Source organism: Micropterus dolomieu, linkage group LG15 (assembly GCF_021292245.1).
Source record: "Micropterus dolomieu isolate WLL.071019.BEF.003 ecotype Adirondacks linkage group LG15, ASM2129224v1, whole genome shotgun sequence".
Taxonomy (NCBI): domain Eukaryota; kingdom Metazoa; phylum Chordata; class Actinopteri; order Centrarchiformes; family Centrarchidae; genus Micropterus; species Micropterus dolomieu.
Genome location: NC_060164.1, coordinates 4083566 through 4106012, shown reverse-complemented (window position 1 = coordinate 4106012; position 22447 = coordinate 4083566).

Genomic DNA, 22447 nt, shown 5'->3' with positions numbered 1-22447 from the left:
AGGTCAGAGCCAGGTCAGAAACTGAAGGAAATTCTAGGGAATATAGGAAGCCGTAAAGCATAGAGCGTATTTTTTATTATCTTACTTAAAATCATGGTGGGTTACTGAAGTGCAATGCTTGCTTTTCCTGCCCTGCTTTCTCTGTTTTAAGTTGGATTTACTCCCTGTGTTTACTGTCAATGACTGTAATTCTAAAGAGGAGCCACACCTACGCTCACAGAGCCATGACAATAGACTGGTAGTTAAACACACACAGAAAGGATAAAGAGGGGTTAAGGTGTAGGGTGTGGTTAGGAGATTTCTCAGAGGTAAACAGCAGCCATGCTTTGTCCTCGGGCAGTCTTCACATTTCCAGGGATTAGAGGGGGAATTAATAATGCAGAGGAATTCTTCTGGTTTGTGCAAATCAGTTCATTTCTATGTAGGGAGAACATACCACTCGATTAGGGAATGGTATGTTTTTATTTAGGGAAATTACAGTCACAAATATGTAAACATGTCTACATATCTGTGATTGTAATTTCCCCTAAGTAAAGCGCTACCAATCCCTTAACCGAGTGGTATTTTCTCCCTACATGGAAATGAACTGGTAGTAATATATGGTATAGGTATAGCGCTGTCCATGTTGGGTGACCATCATGCAAGACCTCCATGTTGTGTTCACTTTTACAATGTATGTTTAATATCCACTGGACACCAGTTCCATTATGAACACTCTGGCATTACTTTATTTTCTCAGCCCACTACTATGAAATAGATAAATTACAAGACATTAAAGGATTCAGTTTTCTTCCTGTACATTCTTAATGGAGCCTACTTGAAATCTGTTTCTGTCCAGTAAATTTCTGATGTTACTCAGCCTGGCAAATGGGAGTTGGGTATCTAATTCCAATAAAAAGTATTTTAATAGGAAGCATCAGGGAGATTGGGCTAGTGGAATGGAAACATGATTAGCATCACAAGACACAACATTATGTTTTTGCCCTGCAGCAGCTGTCAGGTATTGTGCATAATTAACTGCCCAAGTGAATTTTACTTTTGTTATCGCTTGGAAGATAACATAAAAAGGGAACAAACTGTTCCCCTCACACAGCATATGACAGGAAATCATCCTGCTTCTCAGCGGTTTCTGGCAGGTCAAACATGATGCTCATATTTGACCTCTCCTCCGTGTGCCTATTTCAGTCTGTCTTCATCAGCCAGTGTCACACTGAATCAACATTTCCAGTATATCAACTTGTGAGTTGAGGGACTTTTGGCTCCACACCATTGTTTGCCAAGCTGCTGAAGCTGAAAATCTCTAGACAAACAAAATATTTTTAGCGCAACAATACTTATATTCTGTTTATGTAAGCAGTGGTGGATGAAGTAAACAAATCCTTCAATTTAAATTTCTACTTTCTACTTTCTATCAAAAGGGAAAAGTGCTATTACTATGGTTATGTTTATCATGTTGCTGACATGACAAGTAGAATTTAAAAATACAGTAGGCAAACTTATTTTTATGGAACAATGATATTCTTTTTAAATAGGTTGCCCTTCGAATACTAATTAAAGTTACACAGGTTGTGTTGTGTGTCAGTGGTGAAGTATTCAGATCCTTTGCTTAAGTAAAAGTACTTATACCACGCTGTAAAAATACTGCATTGAAAATGTTCGTAAAGTAAAAGTATGTAAGTTTAATCGGGACAATGTACGTAAAGTATTAAAGTAAAAGTACTCATTGCAGAAAGAAAAATTTCCATGACTGTGACTGTTATATGTTAGGTCATTATTATTATTATTATTAGTAGTAGTAGTAGTATTATTATTATTATTATGCATGCATTAAGAGTTCATTTTTAACTCTTTTGTATCAAGTGCAACTAATGATTATTTTCTCCATTAATTGATTTTCAAAATTCTGAAAATAGTGAGAAATGCCGTCACCATTCCCCAGATGGACCCTAAAGGTAGGTAGAGCGGGGTTTCATCTGTATAACAATGGAAGACACATTATGTTTGTGGATGAAATGAGAGAAGTGCCCGCCCACCACAGGAGGAGGTGGGAGCAATCTTTCAACAGAGTTTCAGTCTGAGTTCCCCCAGCATGACCGACAGACTCATCACACCATGACTCACCAGCTCCCAGGGACATGACGCACACATGCTCAAGCATATTCCCATCCCGTGCTCTGCGCTCTCAGAACACAGGGACGCTTTCTGTCCAAAGTTAAAAAGACGTCAGCTGGCTGCAGGGCCTTTTCTTATCGTGACCACTTTCTTTGGAATAACCTCCCTGCTGACTTCAGACAATCTAACTCTATTGAGGCCTTTATGTAGGAATTTAGGTTAAAAAATATAATCAACAGAATGTGAAGAAATCACTCATCATGACAGACTTTATGTCAAACACATGTGTTCTGTTGCAGAGACGTCTACTTAAGTTAGAATGCTAGCTAGCTAGCCTTGGCACAGCTCTCTCTCTCTCTCTCTCTCTCTCTCTCTCTCTCTCTCTCTCTCTCTCTGGGTTTTGCCTCTTGTGTGTTTGTGTAGTCACTCACTCTTGCAGGTTCCGTGGTGGAGGAGGTCATGTGGCTCAGGTCCTATCTGTTTGGCGACACCTGAAGTTGCTCAGCGTCCTGTGCATTGATCCATTCTTCATACATGTGACATGTAATCTATTACTCATTTTGTCTTCATGATTGTCCATACTGTAATTGGTTTATTCTGTACACACAACATTTATAGCATGTCTGTATGTCCTGTTGCTCTTTCTGAGGTTTCTTCCTTTTTTTTAGCGTCAAAGGACAAAGGTTGTCATATGCTGCAAATTTGTGATATTGGGCTATATAAATACAATTGGCATGGCTTGACACACACTCAGAGCAAACAGGAAGTTACATAGGGGGAAACTATCCAAGCATGTCATCTATACTTTAACTCATCATGACAGTGTGATTACGAATGTTTCACCACTCTCTTCACCTTCTTCACAGTTTTTTGTGTAGACTACTTTGTTCAGAGTAAGAGAAGAACAGGTTTCTATTATCATGATAATCTTAAAGCTTAACACTGGATAACACTCGAACACAGCTTGTTATAAACATGAAAGCAGCAGTAATCTGCTCACCTTGCTGTTTTATTTTCTACGCACGCACATACCTTCTCTTCCTGCACACACACCGGCTTGCCTGAGCCTGCCTCTCTCTGTCTCTCTCTCCCTGTATGTGTCTGATCTGTTGATTTTTGCCGTCTATCGAAACCAACGCTGTTCACTGTTGCTTTGCCTGGCCTGTGCTTGTAAAATATCCACTGTGTCCACGTCTTGTAACGTAATACTAGAGATTTGGGCCCTACACATTAGCAGTCCCTGTGGGCCCCCTTCCTCTCTTGGTACCTGTCTCTCAGCATCTTTTGAAAAATGTTTACAAAAAATAGCGCTAACAACTGTACAAATGAATGTGTAGTGGTGATTAGGGTAGTCACAAATGCACTGTGCCTTTCTAGTCTTTTCGACCACTCAAAGTTCTTTTACACTACATCCACAAAAGAAACAGAAACTAACATTTACAGACTGGCAGAGCAGCCACAAGGGACAATTCCGGGTTCAGACATGCGGCCTAGGGGGGGACAGGGATTGAACCGCTGACCTTCTGATTAACAGCTAACCTGCTCTACCACCTGAGTCACAGCCAACCCGCTGTTCAGCCTACATTTAAACAAGTAATAATCTGAAACATACATGCTTGATATTAGTCTCTTAGCCTGTTTATAGACTAACAACATACAATAAAACAGGCTACTTGATATTATTGGTGCTAAGCTCCTTTCAGTTGAAACAGCTGCAAAGTTGCCATGTGTTGAGGGGACATGTGTTTCCTGATGTTTGCTTTGGTAGGTAATGCTGGTAGACACAATGTCATATGACACTGTAGCTATGATGATCATTCATTTATGATGCTGATAAATAATTTATGTTCTAGCCTACGATGCAAATGTGTGTCAAGCTCAATTCCTCTTCGTCTGCCTTCAATCTAAACGACTAACTGCTGATGTTAGTCCAAACCATTCTTTAACTGTGTTAGTTGTGATTGTGCTCACATTTCTTTGAAACAAAATTAGCAGTTGTTTTACTTCTCTTTATTTTCTTTTCTATTTTGGTGCGCCAAATTCCCTTTCTTGGGTAAAGATGTGACTGTCACAAGGCACGTTGCTCCAGCATTTTTGCAAACAAAAACAAACGGTTCATTCAGACTATTCGAGGGCCCTCCCCACATTGTGGTCCTGGGTGATCACTTCTACTCCCCCCCCCACTTCTAACGCCCCTGCCCGGAAACCCACCCTACCCATTTTCACAATCCGCTCACTGATTCATTCCCAGCTGGTGCCACAATTCATCTCCCTTCTGTTATGTGCAGTGCTTGAAGTGGAAAAAATCTAGTGTCAGTACTTGCCATTCACGTGTTGGCACGTATCTCCCCTTAGATAACAGTATAAACTAGGCTACTATGTAGCTTACTAGTAGACTACAGTATTTATTCCAGTTCAACAAAACAGCTGTTTTATTTTTTTGTTTTGTTTTCATTCATTAAATTATTGTGCAAGAAAAATGCTCTACATGGTGGTTAGTCTGTGATGTGTTAATGCTAAGTACTAACTTGTCATAATCGTAACCATTTATGCAGAACAACAATTCAAGAGTTTAACAATTCATAAGTTATAGAAAAGGGGTGGGGACATAAGGACTCAGATTAGAGGTGTGACATTACACTTGGGTAACCAGAAAAAGACAAGGGGGGGCTGGGGGTCCTCTGGGGGCCCTTTTTAAGCGGTTGGGAAGGTTCCCGAAGCCAGAGAAGTATTTATCACATGATTGATCGCCGGTACCACGGTAGGAGATATGGCCTGGAGGAGATTGGTTGGAATCAGGTCCAGTGGGCATGTAGTGGGACAGCTTTATTTCAGGAGTTCTGATGCTTCACTCTCCGTGAGAGGAGTAAACGAGGAGAGTGAAGTGCCATTGACCTGAGAAGACAGAGGAAAAATATTATGGTTTTATAATATAAAAAATAATGTTTCCACTCCAGTTACTATGCTATGTCTATGGAGTGGTTAATGAAAAACCCTAATTATGTGACACAACATAATAGTCTGATCATTTATGTGTATAATATTTAGCATCAGAAAGGCCAAAACCCAACTGGCATCATCATTTCCATTTTATAGTTCTCCATAACTGTGCAAAATATGAGGGTGTCAAATGAATGAAAAAAGACACCCCTGTTCTACATCTTCTAGCTTTGTGCCTGCTTCAAGTCTGCCTTATTGAGTGCAATGAAAACCTAGTAAAACTAATTTCACATAGATGGCATGCCTTACTCAAAGTGCCAACAAAGATCGCCGGTAACCTGGACAGTTTATCTGTTCATTTGACGTGGAGATGTTAACTCATGTCAGGGACGCAGTGTTGGGTGGGTGGGCATGCACCCAGAAGTGTGATGCATAATTGATCCCATAGATGATGTGGAATTACGTCAATAAAGTGTAAGCGATTAGGTGCGGCCTTTAAAAAGATGAACATGATTGTGCTTACTTGATAAGCAATGGCTGCTTTGGTGCGGCTGGAGGACATCGCACATGGCAGAGTTTGGAGGTAGCATGAGTTCAGAAATGACAGAGACGGTTTATGAGCTGATTCAGATTGCCAAGAGATATCCTTGTGTGCTGAACTGTGCACAGTTATATACATGTGGAGATTTCTGTGCATACGTGCTTCTTAAATTTTGTGACTATGCAATCTGTGCAGTACATGAGGGCTCAGCACACCACCTACAGGAATTGTCTTTATGGTAGAAACTGTAAAGGGAAGTACAATACAGAAGTGGATGCTTTGTGAAGAGCTCCTGTGGATGAACCCCAACACCAATCTGACACTTGAGGGGCACGTCTAAAAGTCTCCAAGCTACAGATGAGGACATTTGGAAAGCCCTGCAGGAGAATTCTGTTTTCCAAAGCCTGTACAATTAAATCATGGAACAGGAAAAGTGACTGAAAATCCTTACTACTTATTACACTACTTATTAGTGTTCTGGAGAACTCGTATACAGAGTGGTGAAATTACCTCCCAAAACCCATTACCAAGTATACATTCCTATACATACCATTATTATGGTGTCATCTTGGGAGATACAAAACATACAAAAGGTTGCAAGCCAAGACCATGAAACCTCCTGGGAAACTTCAAAATTTTGTCCAAGCAAGCCAAGAAACTTGAAAATCACCAAAGAAGGAGTGTTGGGTATAAAAAGCTATTTGGAGTGTATGTACAACTGGTAACCCTTTTTATGGAGACAAAACAGATAATAAAAAAGTCACTGTTTCTTTGAGAAATGTAACATGAAAATAAAAATCTGATGCAAGGCCACACTTGCATTAAAAGAACAGGAAAGTGTGCAGTTTAGAGGGTAGAGAAGTAAACTCCAGCTCCGAATGTAAACCTATGGAAAAATATGCATCAGAGTGCAACACTGAATGGATAGTCCCTGTGCTCCGTGCTCCATTGCATGGGAACGAATCTCCATTTCCTGTTGAATCCTAATATGGTCTTCATTTCCTCCTCAGTTAGATCATAGTGAAATACATGGAAATTCTCCTAAATGAGCTGAGCTGTGATAACTTGGGGATCACAGTCACGTTCCTTAGTACTGGACTGTGGAATTCTGAGTTGGATTATCCTTTGTTTTGTGGACTGTGGTTATCTTTAAATACATGAATATTTTGATTGTGGGCTATTTTGGGTGGTATGGTCATTTCTAGATGTGCATCCTTTGTTAAGTTTGATTTAAACAAACTGATGACTGACTGATTAATCTTATTGCCAGGAGAGAAACCTAAGCAGCACCCTTACTAAATATTAATTAATGAATAAGAATAAGAATCAAAACAGAACCCAGACAGTCAAACTGTCACGAACATCTCTCACTTTGTGTGTTTCTCGGAAGAGCACGTACGATTGACAGTGGACCACAGAGAAGGGGTGGATAGAGGGGAGAATGTCAAATATGAAATGAATTGCCGATGCTATCCAGAGTAATGCAAAAATGCTCAACCATGCCAAAATTACTTTCTAAATGCTGCATACACTCTGTTGCTACGACCAGAGGGATCAGAGGGAACTTTCTATGCAATACTAACGAAGTGCATATCAAAAAAGATTGTGTACATGCGATCTGTGACAGAAAGAGCAGTCAGCCTTGTGGATTCAGGGGAGATGAAAGCCAAAAAAATATTCATGTGGCACCTTTTGAGTTGAACTTGTGTGTTCGATTCAGATTTGATGGGGCATCTGTTATGGCGGACATAAAGTGTTCAAGCCGTCCTCAGGAGCACCTTTCAAAATGCAATCTCCGTGCACTGTCATTCTCAAAGACTGACATCAGTGGCATGGACATCAGCTTATGCTTCAACTTTCTTCAGTTCTGTTGTTGTAATAATAATAATAATAATAATAATAATAATAATAATAATAATAATAATAATAATAATAATAATAAATGATTAAATAATAAATGATTTAACAATAAATAATAGAATATAAATTAAAGCCTCTGATCACATGTCAAGTCTATTTAAACCTGGTCTACCCATCCTGCTCTGTTTGTCTTGGATTCCTTGAGGAAAGACAGACCGTGCTTTAACACATGATCGCATGAGTTAAACTCGGAAAACAAATGCTGAAATTTTCCATTCAGCTGTCAAATCATCATGGATCCTTAAATACAAATCAGCCTGTGGTGCTGTGTGTGTCAGTCTGCAGGTGTGGTTGGATTGTGGGGACAGGTATTCCTGACGTGCAGAAGAGAGTGCAGCCAAGGTGGTTAAGGTTGTTGCAGACCATCCTGCCTCCCTGGTAGAGGATTGACATTCCCCATTTGTCAACTCCCTTTGGCATGAGGACATTACCTGAAGGACGTATTGCTGTGGGCCTAAGGATGATGGGGGGTGGATGCGACGAGTAATAAACAGTTATAAACTGTGGCTTTACAAAAGGAAGCAGGAAGTGAGCTAGGTGGTGGAGTGCTGACTGTGCATTCTGTGGCAGGCATTCTGTCCTTCCAAAACATAGAGAGACAATCATCTAGCTCAGATCTCTGTGTGGTAATGGCTGAACAGATGATGTAGCAGAAAAGTGATGGGAAGGAGAGACCAGCTGGAAATGAAGGAGGAGGCTGAGAATCTCCAAATGATTAGCATATGATGAGGCCCTCTGAGCTGCTGAACAGGGCATTTGTACTTCTGTGTTGGCTCTGAGAAAGGAGGGCGCAGCTGAAGTCGTACTGCTGTCAGCAGCCGAAGGAAGGGAAGAGGAAGGGAGGATGGGATGATGGAGGCAGAGTAGAGATGGAAAAATCTTGCTTTATTGTCATGGTCATGGGCTTCATTTGTGGAAGTGGAGACAGCCACACTCCAGAGGAGGGCTCTCTACACCGTGGGGGATAGCTGGGACGCTTGGCCGTGGTCTGAATGCAGTGTCGTCATTAAACAGATTGTCGTCATTAATTCATTGTCAGCATACCTGTACAGGGACCCCTGTACATCCACAAGCACTCTCTCAGCCTTTTCACGCATTTCACAAGACATTTCACGCTACATACCAGCTGCCATTTCCCTCTCTGGACATCATGTCTATTTGCAATTTTTTCACTCACATCCAAATATCATATATCATATATCATCTAACCTTGAATCTGAAAAAAAGTTGTCAATGTATTTTTCTATGAGAAGGAAAGCAAAAGAAAAGCTTATAATTAAAATAGATCAAGAGGAGATAGAGGAAGTCAATGATTTTAAATTCCTCAGTTTCATTTTGGATTCCAAATCTATATGTGACAAAAACAAATACTAATAGAATCACCACTAGGGGATCAGTAAATGGCAACTGCAGGGTGGCCCAGTGCAAAACCACTTTCGGTTACTACAAGATAAATCCAAAGGATATTAAATAGTCCAAACAAATCAAAGTGATCCAAAAACATGTCCAAATAAGGTGACAAAAACTACAGTATAATCCAAACTAAGCAGACTGTGGTGAGACTAATATCCTCTGACAGACTCACAGTTTGAACAACATACCTGTGCTTGTACTGTCACAGGTGAATAATAAGCTATCTCTGCACTGAAAATGCTTTTTAAAAAAAAGTCAAACTCAACCAGGTGATATTCACATTTCTGTTTTAGCAAGACTACCAGTTGGAAACAATCAAAGGAAAGTAAACAGTTATTTAAGGACCCAGCCAAAATTAGCATACTTTGGCCCATCCAAAATTGAAATATTGAAATGTACCTGCCTAAAACAACACATCCAATCAATCTAGCCACTCTGTGAGGATGTACGTAGGCACAATAGTGCTTTAAGCTATGCTAATGTCAGCTTGCTAATATACTCACAGTGACAATGCTAACATACTGATGTTGTGCAGGTTTAATGTTTACCATGTTCACCATCTCAGTTTAGCATATTAATATGCTAACATTTGCTAATTAGCACTAACACAGCTATGACTGATGGTAATGTCATGAGTTTTGCAGGTGAAAAGCATATTTTATCCTCTGGGCACCTCGGATATCAGTAGCAAATTTCATGGGAAGTGAAACTTGCGCTCAGTGGTCTATTAGTCTGTAGGTGAAATTTGACAACATGCAAAACATGTTACATGTGCTGTTAAAAATAACTGAAAACATTATTGTTTTGATTGGCATGTAATAACAGTGACCAAGATACTGGAAGACCATAAAACCAGATGTTTTTATTAAAAGTAATCCAGAGTATACCACTCTATTTGGGCAATTTTCATTGTTAAATTGAAAATATGAAAATGTTAGTATTACATGCTGTTGCTTTAAAATCATTACGACATCCCAAAATTCTAATTTATTCTTATACTAATCATTGTAGTCCCTGTTCCAGAAACCAACAAAACTGTGATCAGACAGCGCTGTGGCCGCCCACTGAGTAATTCAGGGTATCATCGCCTGAAAGCAAAACAAAATTTTATGAACAGTATATTACAAATATCTTCCCACATCTATCAGAATCCTAGAAGTCTAGACTGCTCTTCAATCAGTCTGTGAATTAGACCACGTATGATACTGTACCCTATAACTCATTTAAAATGTTCTCATATTTAATACAATAATCCCTGCACAATTCCAGGGACCACATGTATAAAAGATAAGTACACACAAAAACCATGAAACCATGCATAGGTCAAAAGAACGAAGCGTGGTGAGAATGTGCGCATCTCACGGAGATACCAGCATCCACCCATTTTTCTAGAGATAGCTGCTGGTGATATGATGAAGAGATTAAATATAAGGTGTGAGTAGGTGTTTCACAGATTGTGTTTGCAGTCTACACACAATTCTGTGAAATGTCAATCAAAGGTGCATTTATGAACTTAATTTCACATAATTTAGAGTCATGAATTTTATGATAACAAATAATAATGAAACATATCATTTTTATCATTATTTTTTTTATTTCAATATGAACTCTATAAATTAATCATTGGCCATTCTTCTGACATTTAATGATAATGAGTGGCTTTTAATTATAGATACGTGTGATGTAACTGTGGTGATGGTTTGCAGGTACATGTGATGAATTAGTGGTAAAGGTGCTACAAATAGCCCCAGCCATGCATAATGGCAGATGCTCTGGTGCCGTTGGAGAACCTCGCAGATGCAACACACTCAGTGAAATTCACTTCATTGCTGCCCTTCTTATTGACAGGTCTAATAAGTGGTGGCGTAGGCAGAAGTAATGATAATCAAACAGTTGTTTAAGGCGTTTCTACATCCATTCTTACTCACAATAAATACATTGCCACCATGTGGATACAATCCAAAAATTATAAGAATCATACAAGTACATCAACTTCATCAAACGCTGAACTGCTTTGAATGCCACATCTAGAAACAAGAAGAGATAGAGAAAGGGTTTTTGTTGGTGGTTGGGATGGATACACTTATTATTTGGGAGGAAAAGAGTTAAAGGGAAAATTTAGACAGTGTTCAGCTGGTACACATTCTTAAATCCAACAAATTTAGCTTATGATTGAAGGATTTCACAAAAAGTAAAAAAAAAAAAAAAAAAAAAAGCAAAACCATACATGGTGGGATACACACCAGTCATTTTAAATCAATAAATACATTTTGGTACATTATATTGTCATGAACTGTCCTAAAGCCAGTCACAAAAAAAACTAAACAAATGAAACGTATTGTACACTGAAGGTAAAATAATTATGTTAATCAGGTAGGTCAGTAATGAACGCAGCATGTGGATGATTGTAGGGTGTAATGTGTGCAAACCAAACCAGCTGCTGGAGGCCTGGGAGGAAGAAAGGTTAGGGATGAAGCCAATAAAGCCCAATTTACTCAGGTGTAGGCAGTTTCCTGATGTCTTTCCTTACGAAAAGCGAAACCAAGCATACAAGCAACAGGCAGAGAGGGAGGGACGTCACAGTATCCAAGATGTACACATCCTAATATACAAATAATAAATACAAGAAGAAGAAGAAAAAAGATGACGATGAATAAAACAAAATACATTAGAAGAGAAATAAAATGGAGCAAGATATAGGAACATTATAGTCACATAGAGTTTCTCCTAGTTGTCCATCCTTGGAAGTGGAAGTGGAAGGGTTCACCACTGACATACTGACATCCGTTCATTGCTTAGCAGAGGCAGTCCTATCCTGGAAGGGATAAGTTTTCCAACACAGGTAACCAGGTTTTTCAGAATTGTTTTTTTTCTGTATATCATCTATTGGATCTCAGCCTTTCTACTAGCAACATTGACAGCACCTCTTCCACACAATGCTTGAATGAAGGAGGTTTCCGGGTCTCCGGGTCAGCAGTGAGGCACCCCCTTCCTCTCCCTTCTCTCCAAATTATAGACTTCTTCTTCCCTAATCGGAAGGTCGGCGGTTCAATCCCTGGCTCCCCCTGGTTGCGTGTCGAAGTGTCCTTGGGCAAGATACTGAACCCCGAATTGCCCCTGGCGGCTATTCTGCCAGTGTGAATGTTAGTTTCCGTTTGAGCACTTAGGCTCAGTGTATGAATGTGTGTGACTGGTGAATGCAGATGTAGTGTAAAAGCGCTTTGAGTGGTCGAAAAGACTAGAAAGGCGCTATACAAGTACGGAGCATTTACATTCCCAGTCTGACAGCATGCAACACAAGCCGCACACATGCGTACACTAACATCAACAGCTAACATCACCTTATTCTTTTTTTCTTTTTGTGTTGTCCTGTTAGTGTTCTGTCTTTTGTCTTGTAATAAATAAGAAAAAAATGACTATATAACATTATATCATAAAGTTTTAGGTATGTTTATGTGATTAAGGATTAGTGCATTAACAATACAGATTGTGATTATATATTTATATGTGTGTATATATACCAGCGGGGTATCTGATGAATGGCCAGGTACATGTGTTGATATCAAGAAATCCTACCAGTGGGTCCTACCAGTCCACAGGTGCAGACTGTGCAAGGATGCCCCTGAGACAGTACAGCACATAACAGCAGGCTGTAACATGCAGACAGGAATGGCGTACATGGAACACCATAAGCTGGCATAGGAACATCTGCCAGGAGGTCAAAATGGAAGACACCTCCTAAGGTAGTGAGAAGAAGTGAGAATGACCGAGCAAAGATCCTGTAGGACTTCAAGATCCAGACTGACAAACTGGTGATGGCTCACCAACCATGTGTGTGAAGAAGGCAGCAGTAATAGATGTAGTAATCCCAAGAGACTGCAACGTTGAGAAGAAGGAACACAAGAAGCACAAAAACTACCTAACTACTAACTAACTAAGGGCTGAAAGAGGAGCTCGAAAAGAGAGTAAAAGCAACAGTGGTACAGAGGTAATCGGAGCACTGGGAGAGTGGCTCCAGCAGATTCCAGGTGCAAAACCCTAAGTCTCTGTCCTGAAGAGTGCAGTCCTAGGAACAGCTAAGATACTGCGCAGAACTCCCAGGCCTCTGGCAGAGGACCCGAGCTTGAAGATGGGCTTGAGGATGCCTACATATATATATATATATATATATATATATGTAGGCACATAATATCATCCACATTAGTATGAGTTGGAGGGAGTGGAAAGGAGTAGCGCTTCCTAGCAAGGTTGAAGTAGGTTTTAGAATATTTTATATTTCAAATAACCTGAATGTCCCATTTACAAATAAAGTGCATTTTTAAAAAGATTTATGTTAGCCTGTATTACAGTGTGCGACTCCTAGTGCTACCCTGTGTACTGTAAGATTGAAGTTATTAAGGAATCTATGATGCAATATTATCATCTATGCTTGACAGGCACAGCTGGGTGTATTCCACAGCAACTGCTGATAATACAATATGAATAAGAAAGGGGGATAGTGGTGCGGAGGTGTGAAAAAATTATGAGCAGGAACGATTGCGAAAGAATGTGAAAGTACTTCAAAACATTTCCCATAATAGCCATGTATGGACCTTCCAGACAGTGTTGATGAACTGATGATTCAGCGCTGTAACATGGCGAGTTTTGTTACAGTTTTATGCAATATATTAACAGATTTATAAACTCAATCTTACATACTCAAATTGTCTATTGTGTGTGTAGTTGGGGCGGACAACTCCATCTTTTCCTTTTTGAGTTTTAGGAGACATTTGAGCGTTTCGTTCATGAAGCAGAAAGGTTGCCATTTTCAGTCTACCGTTCCATCCATGATAGCAGACAAGTCATTTCATATGCTTTAGTTTAGTGCTCAGGCAGTACACGACAATGTGCTACAGCAATTACTCAAGAAGAGGAGGCAGTGACTCTCTCACCCCTCCTCCCCTCTGTCATTTCCTTCACTGCATTAGTGTTCTTCAGGTGAAACCACAGCATTCCAGGAAAAACAGTCAGGACCGGGCCTGTCCTCTGTCATCACACACACACACACACACACACAAACACACACACACACACACATACACACACACATATTATATACTGTTATAATCTAAACTGTTGTCTATAGTGAAAACTGAAGTTGTTTGTGTCTGGGATGGCTTTGTACACACATTGTAGTTAGTAACGTGTATTTATGTCATAGTGTGTGTGTGTGTGTGTGTGTGTGTGTGTGTTTGTGTGTGTGTGTGTGTGTGTGTGTGTGTGTGTGTGTGTGAAGGTCTAATCAGAAAGTGAAAGATTTGATGGGAACTAAAAGCTTGTGAACGGCCTGCTGATGGGCTTTTAACAGGAAGTCCAGTATTACTGGGTTGTGAAAGTGCTTTCATGCTGTAGTCAGCTGTAGACGTATAGATAAACAACACGGGACTGCTCACCAGCCCCAGCAGCAGAGACAGAGGGACAGAGAGCTTATAAACTGTCATCCCTGTGGAGAATGTCCTGTAATCCCTCTGTGTTGATAATCACAGTAGGTGCCAGCACGTCTGCTGGCACCTACTTCTTCATGCTACACTATCACTGTTCAAAAATGTGGAAATATAACTAAGCTGCTTTATTTCATTTCATTTATTATTATAAGGACAGTTTAGTAAGGAGTGTTAGTCAGCTAGCTAATTTTCAACTACAGTCCTTTGGTAAGATGTTGAATTACTTTAAGAGATTTTAGTTGTATAAGGTATGCCTTTTGAGTAATATTTTATTTTACAGGTTCAGAATATCCTAATGGTTACCAAAACATTTTGTGGAAAGGACTGTGTAATTATGTATTAATTACATGGAAAACAGAGACACAGCGCACATCCAACTGATCGTTTCCAGTCAATTGCCAGCGTTGGCGAGTCTTTTCGTCAGTTTCACAGCGAAGCGAGTTAGCTGTACTGTTAAATGTCATATTTGTCTACAGGCAAAAATATTTAGTTCTGCATAAATGAAGAATTAAGTTTTGAATAACTAATGAATTATTAGTTAATATTTACTTTGGCTTTGTCATGGCACCCCAACCGTGACTCCTGCCTTAGTGACATCTGTCATTAAAATCTCTGTTTGCTCTTCTTCTCTGCCTGTTAACCTGTCTGCAACACTTACTGGAATCTCCCTGTCTACAGGAACTCTACACCAGAAACCTGGAAATACCCAGCTCTCTCTCTGCCAGTCAGCTGGAGCCTTCTCTGAATCACCAGCCTCACTCTATGCCATACTCAGTCTGCACCGTTTGGATCCGGACTCTTAATCCAACCCCAGCCGCACTCTGCATCAAATTATTATTGTGTCAAATAAATTGTCTTACTTATTCTACTCTGTCTCCAGTCTGCCTTTGAGTGACTGGTCCTGTTTAAATGGTGCTTTTCTTTCAAGTGAATGTTTTTTTTTCTCCTGTAATTCGTATTCGTATTTTGAGTATTAATGTCATGTGTTTTGTCAAATAACTATTACTTGTTCTGATAAAAAAGAAAAGGAAAAAGATAAACCACTTTTCAAAAATTGTGGAAATAAAAAAAATCTTAGAACACGAAAATAATTTTCCAAAAGTAGTACACAAAACTAAAACATACTCAGAGAGAACATATCTCCACCAAGGTTGTGCAGTCCAGTAAATTAAAGATAACCTCCGCCAATGGTAAGCTTTCAAAAGAAGTGGTTTTCATTGTATTTATTAAAAGGGTATAGGTGTATTTTGTGTTTATCTCCTTGAATTAAAGTGGATATATCACTTTTTTCCACACTGCAAAACTGATACATAACAAACACTTAGTTGCCAGTTCTTTCTGAAACACCACCAAAGTGAATGCAGTCTAATGCTGGAAGTCTGGCTCTGCAGCATCTACAGGACTATGCAACACTGATTGGCTTGCTCCTCCTGTCAGGAAGCAGGTTTGAAAACATGCTATACTCAGATGTCCTTACAAGTTACAAAGAAACCTGTTGCAGCCATAACACACCAGCCCTGCAATGAGGGCTTGGTTTTGACCAAAACTGTTTTAGAGAGGTGTTTTGGAGGTTGTTGTTAATGCTGAATTGCACTGCATTATTCTGAAAGATTTTTCAAATATTTTGTCCATGCTATGCATATCACTAGAGGTAAACTAATTTTTAGAAACTACTCTCAGTCAGTACAACACAACACCACAAACTACATCCTCCAAAAGAACCATACAATTGGAACAACTCAAACTTTCCTCAAGTGTTGTATTAGAGCCTGCATGACTGCAGGACTGTTGTATTAGGCAACATAAGTTTTAGTGAGATGTAGCCAATCAGTTATTGAGTTGTTTTCTTATAAAAGGTTTCAAAACCTATTGTAGGCATTGTGGAATTGGCTGATTGCTCATGAGTCTAACTGACAGGACATTTTGCACAATTCATCATTCTAAAACCTCTAATATTCCCAGCTATGTAAGAGACAGAAAGCCAGGACTAAAGACATAATGTTAACAGTTTATACATACAGTATATCGTCAAAGTGAAAAACTACATACTGTATAACATCAACTACTGTTTATTTATGACGCAGCAAACTGTTTTGAAACTCAAGTCTTATAGGATTAAACTTTCTCAGGGCTGCTGTTTTAAATCCACCACTTTCTGTGTTTCCCCACTGCGGTGAACAGATACTTGATTCTCTAAACATTAACATGACAGTTAATAATTGACATGATATCCCTTTAGCAGCCACCACTAATGGCCTTGACAGACGGAGACAATCTGCTGGGCAGTAAAACAGACAAAGGAGCACAGTGTTTATTCCAGAGAAATTAATAAGTGAATGTTGTATGGGGATTCATAATTTATGTATTTGTATCCAATGAATGAGGGCAGAAGACAATGACAGCGGGCCACAGTAGTGGCATACACTATGTAGAATTATAAAAGAGGTTTACTTTTTGTGTGGTCTGTTCTGTTGAGTGTGAAAGTGACAAAATTAGTTAAAAACTCTGGAAAAAGCTAGTCAAGTGGAGTTGAGTTAGGATTTTTGTTTTTGTCAAAAATTATGTTGTGGAGGATCAAAAGTGAAAGAAAAGCAAACCTTTGGTTGTTTTTTCTAATCTGATCTTAGTGCAGTTACTCATTGATCATGACCAGTTATTTTACAACAAGACTATGCATGTAGTTACAATGCAACCATTTAGCAGGTAGAATGTTACCTACCCATCTTAGTTTAGTGTGTTAGCATGCTAACATTTGCTGATTAGCACTAAACATAATGTACAGCTGAGGATGATGGGAATTTCCTAACTTTTGCAGATGATCAGTTCCAGACAAACTGAGATTTTGACCTGATGGCGCCAGATGAAAAGTCAGAGGATCACCACACTCATCTAATTCATCCTGAGGGGAACATGGGTGTCTGTGCTCTTTCTCCTGTGAAGCACAGTCACTGTGTAACATTTTTTGAAAAAATGTTTCATACATGAATAACATGTGCTCTCTTGTTGCTACTTCTCTGGCACCATCTCTCCCACTCCCAGCCATTTGCTTTCTCTACTAATTAACCAGATTCAAGTTCATCTGGAGTTTGGGATCTTGTTATACATTCCAGTTTGATAGTAGAAGGACACAGTGCTTGTTTGTGTGTGTTTGTGTGTGTGTGTATGTGTGTGTGTGTGTGTGTGTGTGTGTGTGTGTGTGTGTGTGTGTGAGAGAGAGAGAGAGAGAGAAAGACAGAGAGAAAGTGAGATAAAGAAAATATTTCACTGTTAGAAATTCAACAATGGATAAGAATTCTGGTTAGAAATTCCTCTTATTTGACACATAAACACAGTCAAGGTTAGTGGGTTATTTAATAGTGGGAACAAGATGCGTGGTTGGTAAACTGCCACAGCTCTGTTTCTTTCGTTCTTTCTCACCGAATTGCACGACAGACATGAAGCTACACATAAAATGCAAATAGACCGTCAGATAGCAGAGCAAGTTTGAAACGGCCAGCTCAAAGGCCAAGACCATTCATGTATTTATTTAGCTTGAATTGTTTGGAACATACATATTGGGAGGGGAGGCTGGATGGCTTCATAAGTGGAGATATTATTGTGAATTTTGTGACATCAAGATAAGAATATCACTGTAAAATGTAAAAGGCCAGAAACATTCTGCAGAGCCTTTGTATACCCACCTTAGACTGAAAAACCTTGTCCCGTTAGGGATTGTGCTGAGAATGCATCACCCTTGCAAAAAACCCAATAAAATTTACTAGACGAGTTGGTTTTTCAGTGTGCAGCTGTAACACGTAGCAATCAAGACACTGTGTCAGGCTGCATAGTAGAGGAAATGCTGCAATGTCAAGCCCTTCATAAACCTGGATAACGTAACATTGCTTCATCTATCTATTAAAGTAATGGCTTTTTCATTCTAACATAAGTGGTTGTTACATACAGTATATGTTTGTTATAGCTTTATTCATACATAACATGACTGTTATGGGAAGAGTTACATTAGCCATAGACATTAACCTCCTCAACAACTTAAAGTTTCAGCGTCTGATGGATGGTAGTTTGGTGATGCATTTCTCTGCTGCAGCATTGAAATTAATGTAAGAACATTCAATCCAGAATTAAGCCCCCCACTCAGGAGACACACTTCACAGAAGCAGAACCATGGCTCAGGGTGGGCGGCCATCTGCCTCGACATTACATACTACAATCTGGGGTGACAATGACAACGCTACCATGGCGGTGTTTAGCAGGTGTAATGTATACTATGTTTGCGATTAACACAAAGTACAGCTGAGGCTAGTGATAATGCTGTAGTTTTGAAGGTATTAAGTCATAAACCAAAGTATTGGACAAATTGAAGAAAAAAAAAACTAGATGGTGGCACTAGATGAAAAGTCAGGTGATGAAGTTATTAAGATTTATCTGGGAACCATGAATGAATGTACCTGTGCCAATCTATCCAGCAGATACTGATCTATTGCACTGGATAAGTGTACCTTTTGACCTACTGGTGCCGCTGGATCCAAAATCTCTGGATCTGTTTAACATAAGTGTCATTAAACTGGATTAGAATGATATTAGGATTAGGCTACTAAAGAAAACGTTCCCAAGTAAATGGAAGGTCTAGAGTCACACATTCCTCTGCCTGTGCCTTTGCATATGAAAGACTGATTGTCTGATATTTTATTAATTGTTTTGTTTTTAAATTTCACATTTGATACAGATCTTTTTTTAAATTAATCAATAATAATTATTTTTTGTCTATTAATACACACACACACACACACACTTACGGTTTTATCCATTTATTTTATTAAAATTTTTAATATATTATTATAATAACACACACGTAACTGTTTCACTTATTTTATTTTATTTAAATTTTTAATATATTATTATAATAACACACACGTTACTGTTTCACTTATTTTATTTTATTTAAATTTTTAATATATTATTATAATAAAACACACGTTACTGTTTCACTTATTTTATTTAAATTTTTAATATATTATTATAATTACACACACATGTTACTGTTTCACTTATTTTATTTTATTTAAATTTTTAATATATTATTATAATAACACACACATGTTACTGTTTCATTTATTTACTTTTATTTTTAATATTTATTTTTACGGAATCTTTATACATTATATATTTTTTGTCATTACTTTTTTATTTTTTATTGACACACACAGAAACACAACTTTAACTGTTTTATTTACTTATTTAATGAAATGTATGAAATGAATTATTCTTATGTAATTTATATGTAGCTTTGGCAATACTGTTGTTATACATTCATGCCAATAAAGCTGAGCTAATTGACACTCTTATCAAAAGCTCCCTGCACTGTGCAATGATAACCAAAAACCAAAATGTGACATAGAAGCCAATTCTACACATTGACATTAAATGCACACCCATGACCACACATAAAGGAAGTGAATCACTCACTCTTCAAACTCAACAAACTAATGATGTAATCTGACACTGCTCACTGCTTTGCTCCCACCCTGCCTCCTCATTCCATTCCTCCTCTTTTCTTTTCTCCCTCTCTCCCTCACCATCCCAGATTGACCCTTTGCTAAGTGCTGGCCACTGTAAACTGACCAATCATTCTTCTCCCACATCCCTCTGTCTTTCTGTGGGAAGAATGGATGACTGATGGATGGGAAGAGCAAAAGATAACATCACTTAATTGCATTTAGAAAAGTCCCCGTCTTTCACGCTTATTCACTCTGAGGCGCTTTGATGGTTACACTATATTAGAACACAAAATATGTTTTCTTAAATCTCAGATCTGTCCAGAAGTCTATACAGGCCTAAACATTCAAGCCTTTGCTCACACTAGAGATAATTGTTGAATGATGAAAAATAGGTAGGGAAAAACGTAAATAATTTCGCATGTTACAACGCTACTGTTACTTTAGCTTTCTACTGTTAGCGTTACAAAAAACACTCACCTTTGTGAATACAGTTAATGTTGAAATTATAATGGCCCTACATCAGGGAGGCCTAATTTCTTTTCTGATTTTGTCTTTATTATAATTGTGCACTTTGTGATAAGAAATGTGAACAGCTGCTTGTGATTTTGTGTGGATTCAATGACTTAACTACGGCGATGTTTTACACTGTCCCCAGTCAATAAAAAAAAAGAAAAAGAACAATATTCCACACGCACAGCAGCTAACATGACCTCCTCCTGAAACTGCCTGTTTATCATAGTAAGTGCATTGAGATTTGGTGCTTGATTTTGTATTATCACTAATTTTCTAGTTGTTTGTAAAACAAGTAAGTGGAATAAAGTTAACAAACATTAGCAAGGACTTGCTAACTAGCCTATTAGCAAGAGGGAGAGTGCCCAACTAGGTAAGTTCCACTTAAAATGTTTAAAGATACTTTAATGGCATTTACACACTGTAATGTTACACAAGAAGTGCTTATTTAAACACAACTGACATAAATACTTAAATAGGGAGGTTTTTTTATAGTTGCTTTTTCTTTGACACAGAGAATATTAGGCTCTGTCGGTTAGCTTGTCCACTGATGTTAGCTAGTTACATTCAAACACTTCATACTATAATCCCTGTTTTTAGCTAGCCTACTCTATGTTAAAATATCCACAAACTACCTGTATTTATATATTTCTTAAAACATTCATGCTACAAATGGAAGTAAAGAACATAATCCACTGTTTGTTGTTAGCAGCTTAGATATGTTGTCAACCACAGTACACCATTTAAGAGGGAAAATGCCTTGTACACTAATGTCAGTTGTCCATTATGTGTTGGAGGGGACAACTCATACTGTCAACGTAGTAGTATTATAAGTTGCTCATGTCTTCTGAGAGTTATTCATATTTTTCAGCAGTCTATGGTCAACCCTAAATCTTGAAATGTTTGCGAGTTGATAAGAACCACCTGAATTCACAATGAGTTTTGATCTGAGTGTGGCTGTCTCATTTGGGGAAGAATAGAGAATCTAGTCTGGCTTCCAGGGGATCCAGCCCGAGTTGGTTGGGACCATAGACTGTATATAAAAACACAGCTGTCACACTTTAAAGCTGTACTACACCAGTCACAAGCCAATTGGCCATTACTGCCTTGCTTGGGAAACAATGACAGGCAGTAATCCCTTAGACACTCTAACTGCAAATCAGGTAACAGCACAGGCCATTAAGCTACTAGTCTTTCAGTCAGCTGATGTCCAGACAGTCAGGAGCAGAAAAGGATGGACTGATGAAGGAAATGCTCTTTTCTTGGAGATTAATTATTGATGTTTTCATAATAGAATGACTTCAATAAGCACATTAAGAAAATGGTTTATATCTCTGTGTACTAAAAACTATTAGCAAGTGATTTATGAGATGTTGCACAAGTGACAGAGGTCAAAAAAGGAAGTTGAATTGACACATCCTGAAATTAGTATCAGCCACTATACCACTTCTGGATTAGCTGTATTTGAGTGGCACCCCTCTTGGGAGTGTCCTGCAGTGAGCTGTGTGCTGTGTAAAGACAGCATCAATATTAAATGCATCCAGTCTTGCCTACTATCTGTGTATGTGACATTCTGAAATCTGTCCTGTCTCACCATTGTGAATTAGGGGAGGAACTCATTTAGTTAAGTAAAAATGGGGAACCTGAAACTTCCACTGGTTTTCGAGCGCTGTTCAAGGCTGGTTTCACACTAATGGCTTAAACGCTCTTAGGTTGGCTTCGCACTAATGACTTTACAAGTAGGCCTGTGTGTAGGTGTGTGTGTGTGTGTGAGAGAGAGAGAGAGAGAGAGATTTAGAGAGAAGCCATTCTTGATGAACAACCATGGGTGGAATCTTAATTCCCACAGCAGGGTAGCTTTTAATCGGATTCTTCTAATTCTCACCAAATATGAAGATAAGTGTAAATAATATAGTGTTGTCAATTTTGCCATGTGAGTGTGTGTGTGTGTGTGTGTGTGTGTGTGTGTGTGTGTGTGTGTGTGTGTGTGTGTGTGTGTGAGAGAGAGAGAGAGAGAGAGAGAGAGAGAGAGA